The sequence below is a fragment of the Giraffa tippelskirchi genome, chromosome X, assembly GCF_054371585.1.
Source record: "Giraffa tippelskirchi isolate mGirTip1 chromosome X, T2T-mGirTip1v1.2.pri, whole genome shotgun sequence".
Classification (NCBI taxonomy): Eukaryota; Metazoa; Chordata; class Mammalia; order Artiodactyla; family Giraffidae; genus Giraffa; species Giraffa tippelskirchi.
In genome coordinates, this window is record NC_137289.1 from 93,608,547 (window position 1) to 93,619,121 (window position 10,575).

Below are 10,575 nucleotides of genomic sequence, written 5' to 3' on the forward strand. Positions count from 1 at the left end.
TGGTTTTTCCAGTGGTCATGTATGGATGTCAGAGTTGGACTGTGAAGAAAGCTGAGCACCGAAGAATTGATGCTTTTGAACTGTGGTGTTGGGGAAGACTATTGAGAGTCCCTTGGACTGCAAGGAGATCCAACCAGTCCATCCTAAAGGAAATCAGTCCTGAATATTCATTGGAAGGACTGATGCTGAAGCTGAAACTCCAATATTTTGGCCACCTGATGCCAAGAACTGACTCATTGGAAAAGACCCTGATGCTGGGAAAGATTGAAGGCAGGAGGAGAAGGGGATGACAGAGGATGAGATGGTTGGATGGCATCACCAACTCGATGGACATGAGTTTGAGCAAACTCCAGGAGTTGGTGATGGACAGGGAAGTCTGGCATGCTGCAGTCCATGGGTTGCAAAGAGTCAGACATGACTGAGCAACTGAACTGAACTGAACTGGGTCTTCATTGTGGCATGCAGGTTTTCTCTAGTTGCAGAGAGATGGGGGGATATGCTTTAGTTGTGGTGCATGGGCTTCTCCATTGTGGTGGCTTCTTTCATTGCTGAGCACAGGCTCTACGCACACAGGCTTCAGGAGCTGCACACAGGGTCAGTAGTTGTGACTAGCTGGCTCTAGAGTGTGTGGACTTCAGTAATTGTGGCCCAGAGGCTCATGAGTTGTGGCTCTTGTGTCCTAGAGCACAGGCTCAACAGTTGTGGTGCATGGGCTTAGTCGCTCCACAGCATGTGGAATCTTCCCGGATCAGGGATCGAATTCATGTCCCCTGAATTGGCAGGTGGAGTCTTATCCACTGTGCCCCCAGGGAATTCCTGAAGCAGGAAGCAGCAGGTTTTAAGCACTGAACAGCAGGCAACCAAGGACTGAGAGATGGGAAACAAATGAAGTGAGTACTTAGGATTCCCCCAGACTGCCTTGAAAAAGTGTTCAGGCCATGGCACAGGGTGGAGGAAGTGAGGCGGAGCCCAACTGACTCCCTGAGTTGAGGATTTGGAGTCTCCTGGCCAATTGAAGCAACTAGACATGATAGAACAAAGTACCAAAGAGTGAAAAGAAATGTGCAGAGAATGTGACAGTTAATTTTTTATGTGTCCACTTGAGTAGATCACAGTATCCAGAGGTGTGATCAAACATTATTCTAGATTGTTTCCTATTGTTTTAGACTATTCCTGCTGGTTCTGTTTCTCTGGGTGAATGCTGACTAATACAGAGAACCCTGGAGAACTGAAAATAGTACCCCTGAGTATTCAGAAGAGTACTAATCAGTGCACGCATGTGAGAAGAACACCTGAGGCCACAGAAAGAACCATCTGAAATGATTAGAGGGAACAGTGCCTGGGACTCACACAGGAACAAGAGTAGGTCCTGCTCCCACCAGTCAGACTGGGAAAAACAGCTAATTCATCAAACACTGGGTAAAGTCCTGAGGAAGGTCTTGCCTCAGAATAACTGTCTCAGGAGAAAAATCAATCCTAGACTGAGCATTGGTCAGGACCCCATCTAACAAATCCTAGGGGCAAGAATTGAAAGGATAGAAATATTTCTAAGAAACTTAACTACATTCCAGAACAAAGTTCAAGAAGATTTATAGTAATACAAAAGTATCCAGCATCCAACAAGATGAAACTCACAGTATCTGACATCCAATCAAAGCTTACCAGAAAAGGCAGGAAAATATAAAAACAGTAATCAATCAAAACCAACCCAGATTTGGCACAGATATTAAAATTAGCAGAGAAAGACATTAAAAGTTACTGTAATGGTATTCTACAAACTCAAAAACTCAATGAGAGACATGGAAAATATAAAAATGACCCACTGGAGCTACATCTTTAAAGTAATGAATTGAAAAAAAAAAGATAGCCTAGAATTCTATACCTGGCAAAAAAAAATAGCTTCAAAATTGAGGGTTAAATCATCTAGTTTGAGAGCAAACAGGGCTCAGTATTTGTACGTCTCCCATGACCACAGAGGACAAAGAATTATTTTTAAATGGGTGCACAAATACTACTGATGGTTACTCCCCCTGGTTCAGCACAGAAAAAAAGGCAAAAATACCCAGATTGTAGTTCCTCCCTGAAAAGGGATAGACTGCAAATCTAATGACCTGACTTTCCCACCTGCTGCCCAAAGATCAGTTCAGTTCAGTTCAGTTCAGTCACTCTGTCGTGTCCAACTCTGCAACCTCATGGACTGCAGCACACTAGGCTTCCCTGTCCATCACCAACTCCTGGAGTTTGCTCAAACTCATGTCCATCGAGTCGGTGATGCCATCCAACCATCTCATCCTCTGTCATCCCCTTCTCCTCCTGCCTTCAATCTTTCCCAGCATCAGGGTCTTTTCCAATGAGTCAGTTCTTGGCATCAGGTGGCCAAAATATTGGAGTTTCAGCTTCAACATCAGTCCTTCCAATGGATATTCAGGACTGATTTCCTTTAGGATGGACTGGTTGGATCTCCTTGCAGTCCAAGGGACACTCAATAGTGTTCCCCAACACCACAGTTCAAAAGCATCAATTCTTCGGTCCTCAGCTTTCTTTATAGCCCAAGTCTCACATCCATACATGACCACTGGGAAAACCATAACTTTCACTAGACGGACCTTTGTTGGCAAAGTAATGTCTCTGCTTTTTAATATGCTGTCTAGGTTGGTCATAACTTTCCCCCCAAGGAGTAAGCGTCTTTTCATTTCATGGCTGCAGTCACCATCTGCAGTGATTTTGGAGCCCAGAAAAATAAAGTCAGCCACTGTTTCCACTGTTTACCCATCTATCTGCCATGAAGTGATGGGACTGGATGCCATGATCTTAGTTTTCTGAATGTTGAGCTTTAAGCCAACTTTTTCACTCTCCTCTTTCACTTTCATCAAGAGGCTCTCTAGTTCTTTCTCGCTTTCTGTCATAAGGGTGGGGTCATCTGCATATCTGAGGTTATTGATATTTCTCCTGGAAATCTTGATTTCAGCTTGTGCTTCATCCAGCCTGGCCTTTCGCATGATGAACTCTGCATATAAGTTAAATAAGCAGGGTGACAATATACAGCCTTGACATACTCCTTTCCCAATTTGGAACCAGTCCATTGTTCCATGTCCAATTCTAACTGTTGCTTTTTGACCTGCATACAGATTTCTCAGGAGGCAGGTAAGGTGGTCTGGGATTCTCATGTCTTGAAGAATTTTCCAGTTTGTTGTGATGTGCACAGTCAAAGGCTTTGGTGTAGTCAATAAATCAGAAGTAGATGTTTTTCTGGCATTCTCTTGCTTTTTCTATGAGCCAATGAATGTTGGCAATTTGATCTCTGGTTCCTCTGCCTTTTCTAAATCCAGCTTGAACATCTGGAAGTCTATGGTTCACAAACTGTTGAAGCCTGGTCTGGAGAATTTTGAGCATTACTTGGCTAGTGTGTAAGATGAGTGCAATTGTGTGGTAGTTTGAACATTCTTTGACATTACCCTTTTTTGGGATTGAAATGAAAACTGACCTTTTCCAGTCTTGTGGCCACCGCTGAGTTTTCCAGATTTGCTGGCATATCGAGTGCAGCACTTTCACAGCATCATCCTTTTGGATTTGAAATAGCTCAACTGCAATTTCATCATCTCCACTAGCTTTGTTCGTAGTGATGCTTCCTAAGGCCCACTTCACTTTGCATTCCAGGATTTCTGGCTCTAGGTGAGTGATCACACCATCATGGTTATCTGGGTCATTAAGATCTGTTTTGTATAGTTCTTCTGTGTACTCTTGCCACCTCTTCTTAATATCTTCTGCTTCTGTTAGGTCCATACTACTTCTGTCCTTTATTGTGCCCATCTTTGCATGAAATGTTCCCTTGATATCTCTAAGTTTCTTGACGAGATCTCTAGGTCTTTCCCATTCTATTGTTTTCCTCTATTTCTTTGCATTGATCACAGAGGAAGGCTTTCTTGTCTCTCTGTGCTATTCTTTGGAACTCTGCATTCAAATGGGTATATCTTTCCTTTTCTCCTTTGCCTTTCACTCCTCGTCTTTTTCCAGCTATTTGTAAGGCCTCCTCAGACAACGATTTTGCCTTTTTGCATTTCTTTTTCTTGGGGATGGTTTGATCACTGCCTCCTGTACAATGTCATGAACCTCCATCCATCGTTCTTCAGGCACTCTATCAGATCTAATCCCTTGAATCTATTTGTCACTTCCACTGTAAATCGTAATGGATTTCATTTAGGTCATACCTGAATGGTTTAGTGGCTTTCCCTACTTTCTTCAATTTAAGTCTTAATTTGCCAATAAGGAGTTCATGATCTGAGCCATAGTCAGCTCCCCGTCTTGTTTTTGCTGACTGTATAGATCTTCTCCATCTGTGACTGCAAAGAATATAATCAATCTGATTTCAGTATTGACCATCTGTTGATGTCCACGTATAGAGTCTTCTCTTGTGTTGTTGGAAGAGGGTGTTTGCTATGACCAGTGCATTCTCTTGACAAGTCTCTGTTAGCCTTTGCCCTGCTTCATTTTGTACTCCAAGGACAAACTTTCCTGTTACTCCAGGTATCTCTTGACTTCCTACTTTTGCATTTCAGTCCTCTATAATGGAAAGGACATCTGTTTTGGGTGTTAGTTCTAGAAGGTCTTGTAGGTCTTCATAGAACTGTTCAAATTCAGCTTCTTCAGCTTTACTGGTTGGGGCATAGACTTATATTGAATGGTTTGCCTTGGAAACAAACAGAGATCATTCTGTTATTTTTGAGATTGCATCCAAGTACTGCATTTCCGACTCTTTTGCTGACTATGAGGGTTACTCCATTTCTTCTAAGGGATTCTTGCCCATGGTAGTAGATATAATGTTAACCTTCAAATTAACCTGCTTGGACTTCCCTGATGGTCTAGTGGTTAAGAATCCACCTGCGATTGCAGGGGACAAAGGTTTGATTCCTGTGGGGTTGGGTAAAATTCCACATGCCATAGGGGAACTAAGCCTGTGTGCCACAATTACTGAGCCTGCACTCTAGAGCCCACTCACAGCAAACAAGACTCAGTGCAGCAAACAGACAAGAAATCAAACAAATTAGCTTGCCACTGGGAGCTGAAAGGGCAGGCAAGTAGTAGTCTTTCGGGAGACTGAACAGGCATGTGAGGATCTGCCTTGCTTCTGCAGCACTGAAAGGACTAGGTACACTCTAGTCTCCTGGGGCCTCACTAAGAACAAAGATGGTGGTTTGGACATGCACAAAGGCTTGAGAGGCACTCCGAATCTTTGGCTGGGTTGTTGGGTGAGGTTCATCTCTACACAAGTCAAGTCTGTTAAGACTGGGAGAAGCAGCTGCTTTATCTAATGCACAGAAGCCAACAGAGGGAGTCAAGGAAAATGAAGAAACAGAAATGTTTTTGTTCCAAACAAAAGAGGAAAATACATCTCCAGGAACTGCCCCCTAATGAAATGAAGATAAGTGACTCCCCTGGCAGGGAATTCAAAATAACAGTCATAAAGATTTCCACTGAGGTCAGGAGAGGAACGCATGAACCAAGTAGGAATTTCAAAAAAGAGAAAATATTTTTTAAAATACCAGACAGAAGTCATAGGGCTGAAGAATACAATAACTGAATTGAAAAATTCAGTAGAGGGACTCAACATCAGACTAAGAGGGAAGTTTATGGTGTAAATGCCTATATTAAAAACAAGATCTCAACTAAATGACCTAACTTTATATCTCAAGAAACTAGGGAAAAAAAACAAAAACTAAACTCAAAGTTATCAGAAGGAAGACAATAATAGAGATCAGAGTAGAAATAAATCAAATAGAGAATAGAAACACAGTAGAAAAATAAAAAAACTAAGTGCATTTGCGGGGATAGGGTATCAACAAACCCTTAACTAGACTGACTAAGGAAAAGAGAAGACTCAAATAAAGTCAGAAATGAAAGAGGAAGACTTCCCTGGTGGTCCAGTGGCTAAGACTCCAAGCTCCCAATGCAGGGGGCCTAGGTTCAATCCCTGGTCAGGGAACTAGGATCCCACATGCCTCTCGGCATGGAAAAACAAACAAACAAAAAACACCAGCAGTGTTTCTTTACACCAACAATGATCTATTTGAAAAAGATATCAAGGAAACAATCTCATCTATAATAGCAACAAAAAGAATAGAATACTTAGAAATAAATTTAACCAAGGAGGTAAAAGAGTTGTACACTGAAAAGTATAAAACATTGATGAAATAAACTAAAGAAGCCACAAATAAATGGAAAGCTATCCTGTGTTCATTGACTGGAAGAATCAATATTGTGCTATATGGATTCAGATTCAATACAATCCCTATCAAAATTCCAATGACATTTTTCACAGAAATAGAAAAAAACAATTCTAAAATTCGAATAGCCAAAAACAATCTTGAAAAAAGAAAAATACAGTGGTTAACAAGGGTCATGAGGTTGGGGAAATAGGAAGATGCTGGTCAAAGTGGAGAAAGTTGCAGTTTTGTAGGATAGGTTTTAGAGATCTAATGTACTGCATGATTATAGTTAATAATACAGTATTGTATACTAGAAATTTGCTATTAATAAAAGGGTAGATTTTAGGGACTCTCTCTCACACACACACACATATAAATAAATAAATAAATAAATAAATATATATATATATATACACACACACACACACACACACACACAATGGATAGTACTCAGCCATATAAAAGAATGAAATGATGCCTTTTGCAGCAACATGGATGGACTTAGAGATTATTATACTAAGTGAAGTAAATCAGACAAAGACAAATGCCATATGATACCACTTATATGTGAAATCTAAAATATGACACAAACGAACTTATATACCAAGCAGAAACAGACTCAAGAGACATAGAGAACAGACTTGTGGTTGCCAAGGGGAAGTGAGGGAGGCATGGATTGAGAGTTTACAGTTAGCAGATGTAAATTATAATATATAGAATGAATAAACAAGGTCCTATTGTAGAGCACAGGGAACTATATGCATGATAAACAACAATGGAAAAGAATATAAAAAATGTATATATATATGTATGTATGTATAACTGAATCAGTTTGCGGTACAGCAGAAATTAGCAGAACATTGTAAATCAACTACGCTATAATAAAATATATTTAAAAGAAATCCAAGGATCAACATCAGAAAATTTTTAATATAATATCAAGTTAAACAAGAAAATAACATGTAATAATTAATAGATGTCTAAAAAGTAACTGCTAAAATTTAAAACAAAATCCTAATAAATGTATCTTACAGTGTAAAGTAAGTCACTCCCTATCCACACTGTCCCCCCATCCTGCAAGTCCTGAATCCATAGGAGTTACCCCAGTGTATTACTGTCCCTATTCCCCCAAATTGTGTATAGTCTTATACTATGGACATGCTGAGCATTTTCCACAGTAATCTAAGATATTATACATTTTACATACTATTTGTACCATATATTATCTCCATTTTACAGATCAGGAAACTGAGGCTCAGAAGGAATAAGGAATTTGGCCAAGGTCAAACTATGTTGGTGTGAGATAATAGAAAATAAATACATCGGTCTCTGCCCCTGGTTCCTGGCACAGAGCTCTTAAAACTCTTGTAATTTCCTGTGTGATAAGAGCACCAGCAGCATCTTTTATTCCACTGAAGTGACTCTAGGTGGATCTGGATGGCTCCTGGATGGGGGCTGGTCACTGGAAAGACCACACCATAGTTAGAAGCTTGAAATTTTCAGACTCACCTCTCCATCCTCCAGAGAGGGGAGGGGGCTGGAAATGAAGTTAATAATTGATCATGCCTACGTGAGGAAGCCTCCATAAAATCCCAATAGTGTGGAGTCCCAAGAGCTGCAGGATGGGTGGACCATCCACATAACAGGAGGGTGATGTACCCCAACACCACAGGGACAGAAGCTCCTGCACTTGGTACCCTCCCAGATCTCACGCTACGTATGTCTTCATCTGACTGTTCATCTGTGTCCTTTATCATGTCCTTTAATGAACTGGTAAACATAAGTATTTCCTTGAGTTCTATGAGTTGCTCTAGCAAATTAATCTAACTTGAAGAGGGAGTCATGGGAACCTCCGATTTGCAACCAAATCAGACAGAATTTGTGGGTAACCTGGGGACCTACTACTTGTAATTGGCATCTGTAGCAGGGTGTGGGAAAATCTTGTGGGATTGAGCCCTTAACCTCTTGGATCTGATGCGCTCTCCAGGTAGTGTTAGAATTGAGTTAAATTGTAGGATACCAGCTGGTGTTGCAGAGAATTTCGCTTGATGTGGGAAAAACCTGCACACATTTGGTGACCAGAGTGCCAGAAGGAAAGTGTTAGTAAGGGACAGACAGGGAAGGGAGAGAGTAGGATTTTATTTTTCCTATACAGAAGCGAGAGGGCTGGATGATTTTTCTACACAATTGGTAAGTGGTTAAGAGCTAAGTGGGCTTCCCTTGTGGCTCAGCTGGTAAAGAACCCACCTGCAATGCAGGAGACCTGCGTTCGATCCCTGGGTTGGGAAGATCCCCTGGAGAAGGGAAAGGCTACACACTGCAGTATCCTGGCCCGGAGAATTCCAGCCCAGAGAATTCCATGGACTGTATAGTTCATGGGGTTGCAAAGAGTCAGACAAGACTGAGCGACTTTCACTTTTAAGAGCTAAGTACCAAATGCAGGTGGGTCTTAATCTAAAGAGTAACTATTATCTAAGAAAAATTCTATCCAGTATCTCCCTGAAGATTCCATATCTTTCTGAAGACAGCTCTATTTCCCACAGGGTCCTCCAAAATCCCCAAACACCCATGACACACAGCCCCAAACACTGACCCTCAAAGAATCCAATGAAGGAGAAAACAAAACCCCATCAGAGTGTTACTCGTCACTGCCCCCCGCCTCATAAACTCTATCAGCACAGCCCCCCTCCCAGTGATTGAGTCACATGCCAGCAACCCTGCAGGTCTCCAATCACTAATTACCTCAGGACTCAAAATTTTGGAATCGCATCCCTGACACCACCAGCAGCTGATCACAGACCTTCCAAAACTGCCAATAGCCAAATCACAGGGACTATCAGAATATACAGAACCATCTCTCAGTCCTGGAGGGACTGACCCAGTCAGGGTCAAGATTCTTCTGTAAAGGGTCTGAGACTTTACTCTCTTATAGGATAGCAAATTTTAGAGATGCTGACAGAAGACACGAGATTCCTGGGGCAGAGACAAAGGAAGTTTATTACTCACCGTGGGTGCGGCACTCATATCATATCAGCTCCTCATGTCCTCTAAGTCCCACAGAGGTGACACAGAGGGGCCCGGTGGATGTAGCACACACAGTGGGTTTACATCACAGCCATGAAAAGCTGAACTTGAGAATCCAGCCAGCTCTTTGTCCCAGAGGGAGACATTACTTCATCCCTCAAGATTCCTCACTGTCAACATAGCCCTGAGAAATGGCTAAGGTAGTAAGTGGTCAGAGCCCATTCTTCGACAACCACGAAGTAGTCTAAGGCAAGGCTATTACACTGCAACCCACACAGAGGAGTTTAGACTGACTTTTGCATGTTTGGTGTCACCAGCAATAATGACAGAGTCCAGAATCAAACCCCAATCCCAGTGGAGAGATGATATGCACCCCTGTCTTTCCTCCATATACAAACACATAACCCAAAGGGACATGGTTCAAGTCAGTTCAGAATTTGTTGTTAGATCTTATTGGGAACACCACGACATGGATTTGGTTAAGTCTCACACTTGGTAACATCAATCACTAAATGTGGCATAATCCAAGACCTCTCAGGTATCAGGAGAAGATGAATTTGTATCAGTCAGATCTAAACAAAATCATGCTGGCCCCTGTGCTTGTACAGTGGTGAAGGAGTCTGTGTTCAGGAGGTGACATTGATGGCCTCCGGCACAGCAGAATAGTTTAAGACCAGTCATGTTCAAATGAGATTTTCTGTTTTTGTCATCCCAAGGAAGGGATGACAAACCTGGTAGCAGGTCAGGTTGCCAGCTGTCTGCCTGACTCTGGGAAACTATTCGATTGCTTTGCCAGGTTGTAGTGCTCAATGTAGGAGACAAAGAATACTAACTGGCTCCCATCTCACACCTCTCAGGGTCTAAGATTTTCCTTCCCCAAGTACATTCCTTCCATAGCCATGAAATTGGTGTGTCCCATCCCAGCGCCTATAACTTCACTTTTATTCAATCATCTCCTGTTTGCACACAGACCTTTCATCCAGACACTGGGTCAGATGCAAGAGGATAAAAGGCATTTTTATAAAATTTATAGATTATTTAAATGTCATCTATCTTGGCCCCTGTGGGCCACTGGAGGGAAGTTCAGTGAGCAGTGTCTCCAATTAAGTAGTCATCATTCTCATGATCTACAACCATGTCCATTCAACAAGAAAATCCAGGCGACTGAACCAGAATGAAGTTCAAATCCCCTAGACCCATTCTGGGCTGAGTTGTCACCCCTTTTGTCCTAACCGTTACCCAGCAGGTACCCAATAGGCGATGATCCCTTTCAGGTGACAGTCACATTCAGTGAGCAAATTGACTTACTTAAGTGTGTGGACCAGGAAGAGGTGACAGAGGTAGCATC